Genomic DNA, 16,797 nt, shown 5'->3' with positions numbered 1-16,797 from the left:
GATCCCTGGAGCTTGCTAACTGGCCAATCTAGACAGATTAGACATCTCTGAGAAACCCTGTCTCAGTAAATACAGAGACTGATTAAGGAAGATGTTGACCTTTGGCCTCCATGTGCATGAACACACATGTATTCAAATGCAACACACACACAGAGGCACTTATGGGTGCACACATGTGAAAATAGGAGATACACATAGGCATGGGGTATGCTAAACTGTTCTATTTTGGTTTTCAGAGAGGCAGGAAAAGTTTTTTTCTGCGGTCTCAACCTAAGATTTTCCTTAGACCCCTTCCTTAGCTGGACATAGCACAATCAAAATTTGCATTTACTGTACTTTATTCCTTCTCTCAGTCCAATAGATTGGGGTAAACCTGGTTAGCCAGACACACATGTGTCTCTCTAGCTGAAGATGCACACTCAGGAAGTCCATTGTACACTGCTCAGTGACCACCCCGTGTTCTCCTGGCTAGAAGTGAGCTGAGAAGTTCACACTGGAGCCCCTGCCTACTCTGCAGCATTTTTCACATCCTTACCTCAGATGTCACTTCCACCCTCACTTGGTCCAGTGCTTGGGAAAATAAGTCAATCTCAATACTTCTAAAATGAATACATCCATGGCTCAGCAGTTAAGAGTACTTCCTGTTCTTCCTGAGGACCCAAGTTTAGTTCCCGGCACCCACATCAGGAGGCTTACAACCAGCTGTAACTCCAGCTCCAGGGGATCTGTGTGCTCTGCAAACACCTACACAGCATGCACACGCATCGACACACAGACACTTAAGTAGAAATAAAAGTAAACCTTTTTTTTAAATGAACCTGTGTTGCCGGGTGGTGGTGGTGCATGCCTTTAATCCCAGCACTTGGGAGGCAGAGGCAGGCGGATTTCTGAGTTCGAGGCCAACCTGGTCTACAGAGTGAGTTCCAGGACAGCCAGGGCTACACAGAGAAACCCTGTCTCGAAAAACCAAAAAAAAAAAAAAAAAAAAAAAAAAAAAAAAAAAAAAAAAAAAGAACCTGTGCGTGGTTGACTGTGCCCCCTCTAGTTCCCTCACCTTCTTGGATGTGTGCAGTATACCTGTGAATGTGACTGTGGGGGTACACCATCTGGAGGCCAGAGCAGGAGTCCTAGCTTGCTTTCTGTTACTGTGATAAAACACTGGCTGAAAGCAACTTGGAGAGGAAAGGGTTTATCTGGCTTACAAGTTCACCCATCCTTGAGGAAAGACACAGCAGGAACTCAAGCTAGGACCTGAGACAGAAGCCGCGGGGAATGCTGCTCACTGCCTTGCTCCCCACAGCTCAGCCTGATTATTCCAATCCAGGACCATCTGCCATAAGATGGCACCACCCATAATATGCTGCCCCAAGAACTGTCCCATAGAGATGCCCACGGGTAATCTGATAGAAACAGTCCTTCATTTGAGATTCCCTCTTTCCAGAGGACCAAAGTTTATGTCAAGTTGGCAAAAACTAACCAGTAAATTATCCTCCTCTATCACTCTCTGCTGAATTGCTTTTGAGACAAGTCTCTCACTAAACTGGAAGCTCATTGTTTGGGATGGTCTGGCTCAAATCCACCTGTCTCTTCCTCCCAGTTCTGGAGGTACAGCCATATGCAGCCATTCCTGGCTTTTTATGTGAGCCCTGGGGTTTTAAACTCAGGCCCTCATGCTTGAAGAGGAAGTGTTTTCTCCATGGAGGCATTCAGGTCTCCATTCATCCATCCATCCATCCATCCATCCATCCATCCACTCTAATGATACTTCTAAAGGTACTGTCTCTAAGATACATGTAATGTCTAGTGCCTCATCCCTATAACTTCAGCACTTAGAAAACTGAGGCAGAAAATCTTGCTTTGGGGATGAGTCCAGTCTGAGAGTTGGGAAAGCAAAAGATGTTGGTTCTCCAGGACAAAAATCACAGGTTCTGGCAGAGAAGTAATTCTGCCACACGAGGGCAGCGGAGCCTCACTAATGAGTGAATAGAGTTGGCTGCTAACTTCTGAGCACCTGCTGCTGAGAGGCTAGAAACCAGCCTTTGATTTTGCTACACTGCAGCAATAAATGCTTTTCTATTTATTGTGCATTTTGCGTTCATGCTTCACATTCTAAATACACCAAATATCGCACAGCAATGTTTTTAAACAATTCAATAAGAATAATTTAATAAGCCTCTGCATGTTAAAAGCGTTGTTTCCCCCCTGTAGGCTGTTTTAAGGATTGTTGCCCATCACTCAAGTCTCCAGTTCCAGTGCAGCTGCTCTGCACACAGCCCAGGACTGAAATCAGCTTACAAAACCACACCCATCTTCAGGCACAACAGAGGCTACTTCTGGAAAGTGCCCTCTTTTGCCGGGTTCTGACCCCTAGTTAGACAAATGGGATTTTGTTTTGTTTTTTCACTTGCTATAGAGGACTTGAAATTGGCTCTGTGGAATGTTTTTGTTTGTTTTAGAGTGATTTATTTAATGTTATGGGTTGGCTACTTTGCCTATGTGTGTGTGTGCACCAGAAAAGGGCAGAAGAGATTATCAGATCCTCTAGAACTGAAGTGGCAGAAGATGGTAAGCTTTCTTATGGGTGCTGGAAACCAAGCTTGAGTCCTTTCCTCTGCAAGATCAGCCAGTGCTTTTAACCACTGAGCCAGCTCTCCAGCTGTTAACTGAGCTACTTCTCCAGCCCCTGTGGAATGATTTTAATAAACAGGGTAGGTATGGCTGAAAGGGGACCCAAGCACATGGTCCTTGGCATACATTTAGTCCTATCCAGGAAGACTGCCATTATGACTGTTAGTGTCAGACTTCATGACAGTCTAAGGGTGAAGCTGGTGACCTAAAGATATGTTATAAGTCTCCACAAAGCTGTCCACCTGGATGAACTTCAAAGAAGTCCTCAACACAAGTTCAGTTAGAAACTCATTCAACTTCTGAAGAATAATATATACATAGATAATAGGAAAGTTCTTAAGAAGATAGACTTCTTTCTCTGGTGTGTGTGTGTGTGTGTGTGTTGCTGTCCCATAGACTTTTGCATGTCTGTCTGAGTTCAAGATCTATGAGTATGTGTTGAAGATTATATGATGCAGTTTTCCGGCTGGTGCCACCAAATCAAATAGAAGATAATTTTATATATAAAAAAGGGGGGGGGGGTTTCAGGGCTGTGGAGACAGTCAGCAAAGCACTTAGAGCTCAAGCATAAGAAGTGGTCAGTCCCCAGCAGCTGCAGAAGCATGGTGGTGTGCACTTGTAACCCGGGCACTGGGGAGGTGAGAACAGGTGGCTCTCTGGGCAGCCAGCTTAGCCTAACCATCAAGGTCTGGGTCTCAATGAGAGTGCCTGTCTTAAAAAGAGAGGTGCATGGCTCCCCCAAGAGAGGTGCATGGCTCCTGGGGAATAAGCTGAGAGTGACCACTGTCTTACACACACACACACACACACACACACACACAGTGACTTTCAGTGGGTTATAAATGTGGTGCTGTTGGTGGAGTGAAGAAACTCAGCTAGGAAAGTCCTTATGAACTCTGACTATGCATCATAGCTCCACCAGCAGCTCCACCCTGACGTGTGCTAATAGAAGATATTTTTGGCCACCGAATTGGCCAAAATAGCCTCATTTCTAGACATATTAGAGAAACAGGAGTCTATCATACACACAGCTAATCAGGCCATTTACACACAACTCCAGTGACCACGTATAAACTCTTTACCAGCTTGAAACATCAGTAATTGAGAAAGGTAAAAAAAAAAAAAAAATAAGTATCGTACTGAGCGTTAGCTCAGTGAGCAAGTACCTGGCCAGCGAATGAGTGATGCGAGGCACCTCACTACCTACACACTTGTGCTGTCACAAACTGTGTCCTTTTACCCTTAAAACAAACCCTGAAAGCTAAGTATCCAATATCACAAACACACACACACCACAAACACACCACACCGGGATCTGGAGCAATTAAAACACTGGCTCATTCATTCAGTATATGAGTTTCCTCACCCACCCCGAATCCCTGGCTTACACAATAGCAACTGACTCCTTCGGATTCTTAAGCCTAGAAGAGCAAAGTCTCTTGTGTTTAGTTTCTACTGACGCCTCTCTCTGTGGCTAGTAGGTGACCTCCTCATGTCTCCTCATGATCCTTCTGTACGTCTGTGCTTTTGTATCTTCATATAAAGACACTGGTCATATTGAAGACGGGCATGGGTCTATGGCTGTAACCCCAGCACTCGGGGGGCAAAAGCAGAAGCAGGTTGGAGGCCAGCATGGGCTACGAAGTGCATTACACAGCAGTTGTGAATAGAGATCCTATCTCCAAAGAAAAGAAGAGGAGCAGAAGGAGTAGGAAGAGGGATGGCTGGAGAGGGAGGAGAAGACTGGGAAGGGGCAAGGGGAAGAGAACTCACTGGTCATTTAAGATTGAGAGCTCGCCCACAGGACCTTATTTCTCATTTTACCTTGGTTGCTTCTCTTAAAGACCCCATCTGTGGTGCTGGAGATTAGGGCTTTGTGTATACATTTTGAGGAGACATAGTTCAGCCCATCACACAGCCCCATTGGAATCTGGAAGCTTGGGCATGATCTTCCTGACATAAAAATCAAGACATTCACCAAGGGCCCTTGAAGATGAACAAAGAATCCAGAAGTGTATCTTAGGGCCTAAAGAGATGCAGGGTGCAGAGGGAGGAGCCTGGCATGATCTGAGGATGATTTGGGTCTTCCTGGAGTGCTCAAGAAAGTGAAGACATGTGCTGGAGGGATGGCTCAGCAGTTAAGAGCATTGATTGTTCTTCCAGAGGTCCTGAGTTCAATTCCCAGCAACCACATGGTGGTTCACAACCATCTGTAATGGGATCCGATGCTCTCTTCTGGTGTATATGAAGACAGCTACAGTGTACCCATACAAATAAAATAAATCTTAAGAAAGAAAAGAAGAAGGAGAAGAAGAAGGAAGGAAGAGGAGGAAGAAGAGGAGGAAGAGAAGGAGAAGGAGGAGAAAGGAGGAGGAGGAGGAGAAGGAGAAAGGAGGAGGAGGAGAAGGAGAAAAGAAGAAGGAGAAGGAGAAGGAGGAGAAGGAGAAGGAGAAAAGAAGAAGGAGAAGGAGAGAAGAAGAAGGAGAAAAGAAGGAGGAGGAGGAGGAGGAGAAAAGAAGAAGGAGAAGGAGAAGGAGAAAAGAAGAAGGAGAAGGAGAGAAGAAGAAGGAGAAAAGAAGGAGGAGGAGGAGAAGGAGAGGAGAAGGAGGAGGAGGAGGAGAAGGAGGAGAAGAAGAAGCAGGTGGTGAAGGCATAACAACTGGAGAGTTTGTCTAGAGAGCAGAGGACCTTCTGTCCAAGGCAGCTAGGAGGTAACAAGGTAGCCAGAACTTCAGCCCTGTGCTGCTCTTGTATGGCAGGAAGGAGGGAACAGAAGGAGCCAGTGGAGACTGGGAGGTAAGGCAGAAGCAGAGGCCACAGGAAAACCCTATCTATCAGCCCCAGCACTCGGAAAGGGATGGGCAAAAGCTGAACACCATTGGGCAGTTGGAATCTCTAAGAACAATGCAAAGGCTGGTATAAAAGTAGGCCATCACAATGTGCTTGGTGTCTCTGTGCCCTCGCACGCCTTGTCAAGACTCAGGACAGGCACTAAATATTAGGACTCGATCAGTGCTTACAGAAGCACATGCAGGTGTCAAACCGGAGGGTCGTGACATCATGTCACGAGTTCTACTCTGTCGGTCACGTGTTGATATGCAGCTAAAACAAAAGGAGGTGAGGCATATAATTGGAGCACATCTGTCATCTTCACAGTTAGCATAAACCTGAGTCCAGGCTACCCCTGTCCTGTCACAGCTCGATGACAACCTTTCAAGCTACAAGACCTTCCTCCACCACTGCTGCCTCCCACAAAAGCCATTCAAAGCCAACAACTTCTCCAGTTCTTTGTTCAAATAGCCTCTGGGCAACTCCTACATTTCTTCACAGTGCCTCATTGTTGATTTTCCAACCGTTTTAAAACACTTCTAAATGAACATCCTATGCCTTTCATATGACATCTGTCTCACCATCACTACTGGATTTGAGTTTGCCACCTGTGATTCCAGCTCCCTGTATAACTCCTGGAGGGCAGGAAACCTGCCATGTTATCCACCTGTTCAGGTTTCCTTTGTGTTGCTCTGTCAGATGTTGAGTACCAAAAGCAAGTTTATTTCAGCTTCTACTTCCAGGCAACAGCTCGTGGAGGGAAGTCAGGGCAGGAACTCAAGGCAGAGGCATGTAGCAGAAAACATGGAGGAATGATGATATTGTCATTATCATCTGCCCAACCCCCACCCGATTGCCCTCTGGCTCTGCTTAACTAAAGCATCCAGCATGTCTTGCTCCTGGGAACTGGAACAAAGAGAGAAAGAAGTAAAGAGACAGCAACACATATATAAGGTGAGATTCAGACCAGGTGGAGGTGGTACACGTCTTTAATCCCAGCATTCAGGAGACGAAGGCAGGCAGATTTCAACGGGTTCGAGGCCAGCCTGGTCTCTCCAGATAAGCTCCAGGACAGCCGGGGCTACACAGAGAAACTCTGTCTCCGAAAAACAAAACAAACAAACAAAAAATCCAGGAGAGACTGGATGGGCTGTGCTCAGTTGATGGAGCTCCCTACTACAAACAGCCTAGAAGATGCCCAGAGCTTTGATCATGTGCAACACAGGAGGGGGTTAGCTAGTCTGTGGGAAGTCTCATGTGGGGAAGTAGCCTCAACCTGAGTTGTAGGAGGAAGAAGCTGTGGTTGTTAGTTTTTGCACACACTGCCAACATCTACACATAGACCAGAGGAAGGTTTTGCCAGTTTCCTGAGCCTGAGGAAGGCTTTGCCCTTCTTGTGGCTCTGAGGCATTGGGGTCTTCACCATACCCGCGCTCTGTCAATAAAACCCACTCACTCAGTACTCCTCTGATCCTTCCACATTCGCCCAGGGCCTCCTCTGTTCCTCACCTCACGGCTACCCTTATAGAGCCCAGAATACAGTGCAGCCTACAGTGGGGTGTGTCCTTCTACACCGATTAACAGTCAAGGCCATCCCCCACAGACACACCCACAGGCCCTTCTGATGGAGGCAGTTCCTCAGTGGAAGCTTTCCTCGCCCGACTCTAGGCTGAGTCAAGTTGTCAGTTCAAGCTAACTAGGACACCCCACTTACCATGATGCAATTCTTCAGCCTGGCCCAGCCTTCCTTCAGCAGGCTCTCAATCGGTGTGCTGAATTCAGCTGAAATGAAAATGATGGGAGAGGTTGTTATAAAGAGATTGTTCTGCACAAGCATTTGCTTTCATACAGTTCCACATGGAGCAACCAATGAAAACGCAGCCGCCTGGACAACCGTCTACTCCACAGTGCCTCGTTCTCTCCTCGAGCTTGGCCAGCCAAGCTCCACTCTGCCCCCTAACCCGTCTCCCCCGCATGCCCAGTCACCGATGACTATGCTATTGGTCTCCAAACTTCCTCCGTGAACTTGCTCAGGGAAACGGAAGAATCACTATACATTATCACTAATTATTCCTCTTGGCCCATCTGTGCAATAAGAAATAGCACCAGGGCTGAGAGATAACCCAGTGGTCAAGAGTGGGTGCTACTCTTGCAAGGGACCCAAGTTCAGTTCCTGGCACTCAAGTCTAGCAACTTTAGCTCCAGGACATCTAATGACTTCTTCTGGAAACCTTGGACACCTACAAATACACACACACACACACACACACACACACACACACACATACACACAATTAAAAATAAAATTTAAAAGGATCTTTTACAATATTGTGTGTGCACCAGCATGTGAAGGCCAGGGGTTGACATCAGATATCTCCCTCCATTGTTCTTCATCTCATCTCTTTGAGACAGGGTCTCTCACTGAACTCACTGATAGTTCAAACAGTGGCCAGCAAGTTTCTGGGTTCCACCTGTCTCCTCTTCCCCAGCACAGAAATCACAGGTGCACACTGCCATGCCTGCCTTTTTATGTAGGTGCTAGATATGGAAACCAAGGCTCTCATGGTCTCACACACTGACACACACGCACCTTTACTGGCAGAGCCATCTCCCTAGCCCCAGGACACACACCTTTTTGCTCTCCATGGTATTCCATGCTTTGCCAGTGCCTCTTCTGACCTCCTTCCCTGGCCTCCCTCCCTGGCCTCTCTCACATTTTGCTGTCCTTAAAGCCAACCCTTTCCTATTTTAATGATTCTCTATATTACCCCAGTGTACTTAGCAGGTAATGCCATCAGCAATTCAGGGATTTCCAAGTTCTTTTGGGCAGGACATAAGAGTCCCATCAGGAAGGACAGGCCTTCTCCAAAGGCAACAGTGACTTGTGTGGGGAGCCGACAGAAGACAGCTATCATCCTTGCAGCCATCTTGAGCCACATACCCTGACAAGAGACTTGATTACAATAGCCTACAACAGCTGAGCACACTCTGATAACATCTTGTTTTAGATACCCAAGATCTTCCCTTGGGTGTGTGAGACTTAAAAGTGTAATTTAGAGCCAAGACTTAAGGGCATGACTTAGAGATCAGATTTAGAGACAAGACCTAAGGGCATGACTTAAAGGCGTGGCTTAGAAGTGAGACATAAAAGGCAAGAGGCAGAAAGAAGAAATTATTAGGTATTAGGCACTTAACACTTGGAGAAAGAACTTGGAACTGGGAAATTGACTAGCAACAGGCACTAGGATTAGGTGCTAGGAACTAGGGACTAGGAACTCAAGACTTGGGACTTGGACTAGGAAGAGAGACTGAAGAAAAAACGGGATTGAATCACACTCTATCTGGTCTCCATTCTTCGAGTCCGTCCTCACTCTCTCTCTCTCTTGCTGAACCCTGACCCATGGACCGGAGCAGCTTGGGGCAGTGCGGGCTCTGACAACTTAGCCCCCAAGGCTTTTGGCAGTGTGGGTTCCAACACTGATAGAGCGGTCCATGACATTTTGGCCCCCAAACGTGTGGCAGCTCGGGCCGAAACAGACTTGAGCAATTAGTCAGCTATTACAGAATACCAGCCCAGTCCTAGTGAACACAACTCACTCTTCCAATGTCATTTTACCGCTGAACTCTGAGATGGCTTGATGGCTTAGCCAGTAAGGTGCTTGGCACTGAGCCTGGGGACCTGAGTTCAGTCCCTGGAACCCACGTGGTTCCAGGAAGGAGAGAGCCGACTTTCACAAGTTGCCCTTTGATCTCCACACACACAAATGACAGACAGATAGATGATAGATGTTAATGTTCTTTGAAAGGTGAACTCTGAGTGAATCTCTAAATATGTTTATTTTACTGGCATCCATAATTCACATAAGGATAGGGGACTGGGTTTTGTTGCCTGTCACCTCCTGTCCTAGTGTTTGGTTTCTAGAAGCTTCACAGATATTTGTGAAGAGACTCTAGCAAAGGGGATCCATTCATTGGTAACTTTTTTTGGAGACAGGATTGCATGTAATCCCGGCAGTTCTCTAACTCCGACTCCTGTGTGCCCTTGAATCCCTGACCCTCGCAACTCCACTTCCCGGTGGTCTTGACCTCCTGACCAGTGCTGGGATCACAGCACACCCAGCAAATTCTGAAAGAAATGCCCTCAACTGTGCCTCTCAGCTTTGGCCGTCCACTAAACCAGCCTCTGTAGCTCCTTTTTCCTACCTGTTCTCGGACACACCAGAAGAGGGCATCGGATCACGCTAGAGCTGGCTGTGAGCTACCATGTGGTTGCTGGGAACTGGACTCAGGACCTATCTTTCCAGCCCTCCTCTTTATTCTTCCCATCTTTTTCCTGTCTCCTTCCTCTCTCCTCCTCCTCCTCCTCCTCCTCCTCCTCCTCCTCCTCCTCCTCCTCATTCTCTCTCTCTCTCTCTCTCTCTCTCTCTCTCTCTCTCTCTCTCTCTCTCTCTCTCTCTCTCTCTCTCTCTCTTCCTTCTTCTTCATACTCACACCCAACACAAAGCTCTATGCGCAAGTTTTACAGGCCCTTGACCTTGCGACCACAGCTGGGTTGGCTGAAGTCAGCTTGCTTCTGTCTCTTTGAGCTCTGATTCTTCTTTCTGAGATTCTAAGAGGAAATCAAGTGCTCTCTTTCTCCGTAGTCTCTCAGCATTAGTGATCATCATCTGATGCGGGGGGTGGGGGGTGGGGGTGGGGGAGGTGAGGGAGCCAGAAAGACCCGGAAGGTTCTCCGTAGGCTTAGACAGGTGAGCCCCACAACTAATCCAATGCCGGATCCAGTCCAGGTTGAGAGCAACAAGTTTTTCTGCGTTACTGTTGGGCGGAGGATCGTAGAAGCCCAACTGCTCCGGAAGCGGCCATCCCTGGGACACTTGTGAACAGCCGCAATGCAACGCGGTAAAAAGACCAGTTGGTGCAGCCACCCAAAGCAAGGCATAGGCTTTGGTGTCCTCCATGATAGGTTTTGCAGGAAAAGATTGTGAGGTGGACCATGGTGCTTCCGCGAGCGGCTCTTCTACTGTGTTTTCTTTTTCTTAATGCTAACAGACATCCTGTGTTGTGTCTTCCGCTGTCCTAGCCCCTCTGAGAGACTCTGGTGCCCTCAGAGTATAAGGCTCCAGGTTGATTTTCAAGACAGGCTTGCCACAGCCCACTAGGGGGCACCAAACAACACAAGCAAGTCAGGAAGATGGCTCAAACCTACTTGAAGATAGATTTTCAGTCATGCCCCTATCTTCAGGAACAGTTTTCTGTTTTTCTTCCATGTGTCTTACCTGAAGGGCACACACACATGAACATCAGAGATCATGAAGACTCTGAGTAGGAAATGAAGAACGACTGCCTTCCCCAGCAGGAATCAGCTTCTATACAGAGTATCTGGAAACCACCTCTGCTGACTTCAGCTGAAGCTCACCGTCTGCAGCCAGGCTGAGGATAGGGCTGGGGCTGACGTCATTTCATAACATAAAACAGTAGCAATGCACTGTGGAGCACAGGGTATCCCTGGGGGGCTGCCCCGTGGGGGTCAGGCACAATTAAGGTTTTGGGGGTTCTGTTTGTTTGTTTGGTTGGTTGATTTGGAAGGGTTGTTTTGGTTTGGTTTTTTTTGTTTTTGAGACAGGATCTTGGCTGACCTGGAACTCATTTCAAAGGCGAGGTTGGCCTCATAGAATATTACCTGCCTCTGCTCTGATTGCTGAAACTAAAGGCGCAGGCCACCCCAGCAAACTGTACATGAGTTTTTAATCCCTCCTGATTGAAAGATGCTGGGATGTGTGGGAAAAAAAATCTGGCGGGGGGGAGGGGAGGAAGGTCTGGTGGTGGGGTCCCACGGAGGTCCGGGGTCCCACGGAGGTCCGGCGTCCCAGAGGGCTTCCCACACCGCCGGTGGAGGAGGGTCCCACATTCACACAACTGTAGTTCAAGGTTTTAAAGGCTGGGAATCTGGCGGCAGGCGCAGGAAGGCCCAGGCTACACGTGGAGTCCGGTTTTCCAAAGCTTTTATTGTTCATGGCATGGTGAATGGGTATAGATGGCGTGCACTCCCCGCCAAAAGTCAGGGGGCCTGGCTTTTTATAGGGAAAGAGAAAAGGGGCGGGAATAACTTAATTAGCTATGCCCCCGCCTTTAGATAACTCATTAATATTTTAATCTCTGGAGGTGGAGACTTGCTAATCACGCCCTCTATCTGTGTGCTAAGTGACTGAAGGTCACAGGTTAAATGGAGTTACCTTGTCCAAGGCCCGACAGGGATGGATTGTTCAGCTTGGACTTGAGGAAGGCTCAGCTAGGAGGGAACAAAGCAGGCAGGGTCAGTTCCACTATCTTAGGGCAGATATGGGAGACTGTGACTGCCTTTCTTTGAAACTATTCCAAGACAATGTTCATCCTCTGCTCAGCTGCCAAGGTTTAAAATGCAAGGGAGGTCACCGCTCAGCTGTCACCTGAAAGCAGCTCTGTTCCCAAGGACACAGGTCAACATTAGTAGTCAACTTTACTGGCTGGAGGAAAGTGCGGGAAAATGCAGACTTTTGCTAAGCCATCTGCCCTTACATTCTCATGATTGTCTTCTTTAGTAAGGAGACAGGCTGAACAGAGCAGCACTCGCTGTCGTCCCAGCACAGTGAGGGTAAGACAGGTCTTTAGTCTGAAGCCTTTAGACGGGCTGCATAGGGAATTCTAAGCCAGGCCAGGAGACAATCACAGACAGAAGGATTCAATCACAAAAATAAATAAATAAATAAATAAATAAATAAATAAATAAATAAATGTAATAACAAAATTAAAACATAGCAAGTCAGTTTCATAGAATTCGATAGATCACAGGAAACTTCAGAAATGAAGACCCCAAAAAAATTTAGGGAAATTCCCTCTTCGTTTAGGTTCAGCAAGGCACCTGTGGAAATTTGATCAGACAAAGGGGGCAACAGTGACACTCACACAGGGGCCCAGCTTGTGGGTTCAAATTGGTTCTGCCTGAGTTTGGAGCAAAGTTGCCTGGAATGAGGGTCCTTGGAGGAGAAGGGATGGGTTTTACAGCTCGGTTTGCAGTTCCTGTAAATTCTTGTCTCTGACATCCACTTTTAACAGGAGGACGGGAGACAGTCGGAGCAGCCCTTGCTTGGAAGCTGCGTCTGAGGCTTTCTGATGGCTTTAGTTCAAAGTACCCAGCACCCATAAACACCATGCTTCCGGGTATCGCGCTCCAGAACCCAACACTACCACCCAGTGAAACTGATGGGAGAGCCTGAGCTCAGACAATTCTAACTATTGGCCTCGACACAAAATAACAACAACAAAACAGCTCTCACTTCAGAAGGGAAAGGAAGATTTATTCTGGAGTTAAGTATGAGTGACTGTGGCCCAGAAACAGAGATTTAGGTTACCCCAAATTTTCATTTTCCAATATGGATGAAGTTTCATGGAATCTTATAGGAACGGAGCAAAGAAACTCACTAAAGCAGACACTTTTCAAACATATTGGTGCAAATACTCAGTGGACAGTGAGGGGCCAGACCTCAGCAGTACGCCCTGGATGTTATCTAACGACTCAGCTTTGGTTGACAGAAAATTAGGCTTTTGCTAATTAACTACATTCCAAAGGGTTTTATCCGTAGCCACAGTGTTCCTTCTGAGCCGGGGCTTGGGAGCAGGGCAAAGATTGGCTACTTAGTGGGCTAACAATGGCCCAAGATGAATGATAATTTCGCTCTAGATGGACAACATTCCAAACTCTCCACAGACCACTGAAGTTTATCAGTCAATCTGCCTCTACAGAGACAGCTTCTGCTTAAGAATTCGCCATCACAGCCTTGAGGCACCAGTAATTTTGAGGCCGCAGATATAGTATAGCCAGACCAGACACAGTTGGGATGAGCTCCCGGCCACACTGCTAGGCTGTATACATATAGACAAGCCTGGTGATCTTCCAGAGGCTCCAGTGACCATCTATAAGATGCACTGTCATGGAAATCAAATGACAGGCACCAAGTCATCTCTCCAGAAGGGACTTTTTAAAAAATGAACAGAGGGCTGGAGAGATGGCTCAGGGGTTAAGAGCGCTGAGTGCTCTTCCAGAGGTCCTGAGTTCAAATCCCAGCAACCACATGGTGGTTCCCAACCATCTGAAATGAGATCTGATGCCTCCTTCTGGTGTTTCTGAAGACAGCTACAGTGTACTTATATATAATAAATAAATGTTTAAAAAAATGAACAGAAAGAGCCTGATTATCAGGAAGACCTGAAAGAAAACTTGGTGGTATCTGGGCTGCAGGCACCTTGGCAGCAGACAAGGGGGTCCTGTTGTCTGCAATGGCAAGGTGGGGAAACAGGATGATCTCACGGTGTCTATAGCAGGAGTGGACAGAATTGCAAAGATGGAGCCATAATTATGATGGAAGATTTTAATGATTCCCCTCTAGTTAACAGAGCAATAGACCAAAGATCAATATGAGATGCATATTGGAGCAGTGGAGCACATGGGATACAGTACACATTGTCAGCCACTTCTCTCACGGTGACAAGCGATAGAGAGAAACAGTGTAGACAAGGAGAGATTCACTTGGGCTCCTGGTTTCAGAGGTCTCAACCCACAGTCACACTTGCCATGGGCCTGTGGTAAGCCATGGGGAGCTTCACGGTAGGGAGGGCAGAGCTGCCTGCTCTGTGGGCATAGACAGGAAAGGGCCAGGGCACCTTCCTTCCCTTCAGTCTGCTCCCTCTATCATGTCTCACCAAGTGAAGTTTCTACCACTTCCCAAAAGGCAACAATGTTCCAACTGCAACGAGTAGGAACCAACTGAGAGCTGAAGACCACACCCGAGCCTGCGGGGCATAAAGTGGAAATGTCTGCTTTCTCTGGAGACTCAGTTAGGTTATAATGAGGTTTTGCTGGAGCAGACACACACGGGTAAAAGGATGAAGGATGCTTAGAACGAATATAAACGGGAGCCCAGCTCGAGCATTAGTTTCCTTTGCTTCGCCTTGCGAGTCTTCGCTGACAACAATGTATCGATTCACCCTTACCTCGAGGGTCTGAGCTTCGCTTGTGGTGACTTTATAGAGAGAAACTCACCAAAAAACTCGTAAGATTCCTGCAGCTTCCTGCAGCTTCTGTGGGCTTGGGCCAATTGGTGAGCCTCATGGTTTCTTCGGGATTGAACTGCCTTTGCTGATCTGAGTGTGCTGTTTGCTAGTGGACTGGACTGAGAACAAGAGAGATTAGAATCATCCTAAAGAACTATTTCTAAACAGGTCCACTTCCTCCATATCCTAATAACTTTTCTTTTCCACTACCTCTGAGGGAAGGTTGAACCCTTATTAAAGTAGGTTGTGAACTCACTATGTAGACCGGGCTGGCCTCTAACTGATAGAGATACCCAACTCCTGATGATGCCTCTGGTGGTATTAAAGGTGTGTGCCACCATACTCTGCTGCTTGTATAATAATATTTCTATGAATTTAATGTATGTAACACCATAAATCAAATCACAGCAAATTTCAATGGGTGGATTGCATCACAAGTAAGTTAAGAATCAACAGTACAAACATAATCAAAAAATCCATTCTGACCAGTGGCATGTTGGGAAATGCATAGCTAGTGGCTTCCAGGATATCAAAGCTACAGCCTTTCTCCTTCAGGTCATGTTGAAATATGAAGTGTCTGTCCACTCAGAACTACCCCAGAATTCTTTTTGTTTTGGTTTTTGGTTTGTTTGTTTGTTTTTTTTTTTCAAGACAGTATTTCTCTGTTTAGCCTTGGCTGTCCTGGAACTTGTTCTATAGACCAAAGCAGAGATTCAACTGCCTTTGCCTCCCAAGTGCTAGGATTGAAGGTGACTTTCTTTTTCTTATCAGTTTGGCTTATTTAAAATTTCTGTCCAGGTGGTGGTGATGGCACATGTCTTTGGTCTCAGCAAAGGCAGGCAGATCCTTTGCGTTCAAGGCAACTCTATGGAGAGAGTTTCAGAACAACAGGGCTATACAGAGAAAACCCTGTCTCAAAAAAAAAAAAAAAAAAGAAAGAAGGAAAGAAAGAGAGAAAAAAAGAAAGAAAGAAAGAAAGGAAGGAAAGAAGGAAAGAAAGCCTAGAAAGTAAGTAGGCAAACAAGGAAATGCAGAGTCAGATACCACCGAAACCACCTCAGAAGGTTCATGCAATCTTCACCTTCCCAGTCAACTGGACTGGATCTTAGAACCACTTGGGAGACTCACCTTTGGGTGAGTTCATGAGGTTGTTTCCACAGAGATGTAACTGAAAGGGTTAACAGGCAGAGCAGAACCAAGAGTGCAGGTCAACTTGGTCGTGAGCTCTGTGTTTCAGGAACTTGGCTGACCACAAGATAGATGGTTGATTATGAATAGACTCTTAGAGAATAGCCTATACAAAATGTTCCCCATGACTGTTCCTTGGACCCTGTCACAAACTGAATAATGGGCTGGGACTTTCCACAGGTACTCTCCAATATCCCTCCTTTACTCCCCCTGGGTTGTGGTTTCCCCCCTGGGTTGTGGTTTTGGCCTTTACATTTTCTCTGCCTCCAAAGCCCTGGGGTCAGACCCCACTGCTCCTGGGTGGGTCATGGGTCTTGACCTCAGTATACTGATCGAAATATACCTCTTGCTGATTGCATCAAGTTCGGTGTCTTGTCAGTTAATGGGTGGCCCGAATTCCCGAGGCTTGGGTGAGGTCCTCCCTTCCTGGGGGCCTTACATAACTGGGGAAGGGGGTGGGGGACTATACCCTGTCCGGGACACAGAATGAATAAAAGAAAGAGAAAATGAGCTGAGGACCTGTGTTCATCTCTCTCAGTTTCCTAACTGCGGCAGACCTAACTGCGGTAATGGTAACATGGGGGTGAGACCCGCATGAACGAGGTTAGTGTCCTCCTAACTAAGGTCTGAGAGAGTTCTCTTCATCCTTTACCAGGATAAGGTACAGCAAGAAGTTGCCATGAGCCAGGAAACAGGCCCTCAGCATACATGGAACCTGCCAGGACCTTGTCCTTGGATAGTCCAGAACTGTGAGGAATAACTTTCTTCCTTGCTTCTTTCTCAAGAATCTCCAGACTCATTAGAACTTGCCCCGTAGTCACAGATGACCTTGAACTTCAGATCACTCTTCCTTCGTCTCTGAAATGTTATGGAAAAACCACACTCAGTTTATGAAATGCTCGGGATAAAAATCCAGAGCTTCATATACGCTAGGCAAGCTCTGCCAAGTGGGCTAAAACTTACTACATATCTAGCTGGACAGGATGACTTATACCTTTAATCCCAGCGCTTGGAAAGCAGAGGCAAGGAAATCTGGTGTACATAGGAAGTTCCAGGTCAGCCAAG

General features: G+C 46.9%; 1 pseudogene; it reads right to left on the bottom strand.

The window, feature by feature from the left end:
* Nucleotides 1-10,019: 10,019 nt before the first annotated feature.
* Nucleotides 10,020-11,001, bottom strand: LOC143438883 (small ribosomal subunit protein bS16m pseudogene; annotated as a pseudogene).
* Between the last annotated feature and the right edge of the window lie 5,796 nt (nucleotides 11,002-16,797).

This window comes from Arvicanthis niloticus, chromosome 26, assembly GCF_011762505.2.
Source record: "Arvicanthis niloticus isolate mArvNil1 chromosome 26, mArvNil1.pat.X, whole genome shotgun sequence".
NCBI lineage: Eukaryota > Metazoa > Chordata > Mammalia > Rodentia > Muridae > Arvicanthis > Arvicanthis niloticus.
This window is presented reverse-complemented; position numbering and strand designations above follow the sequence as displayed.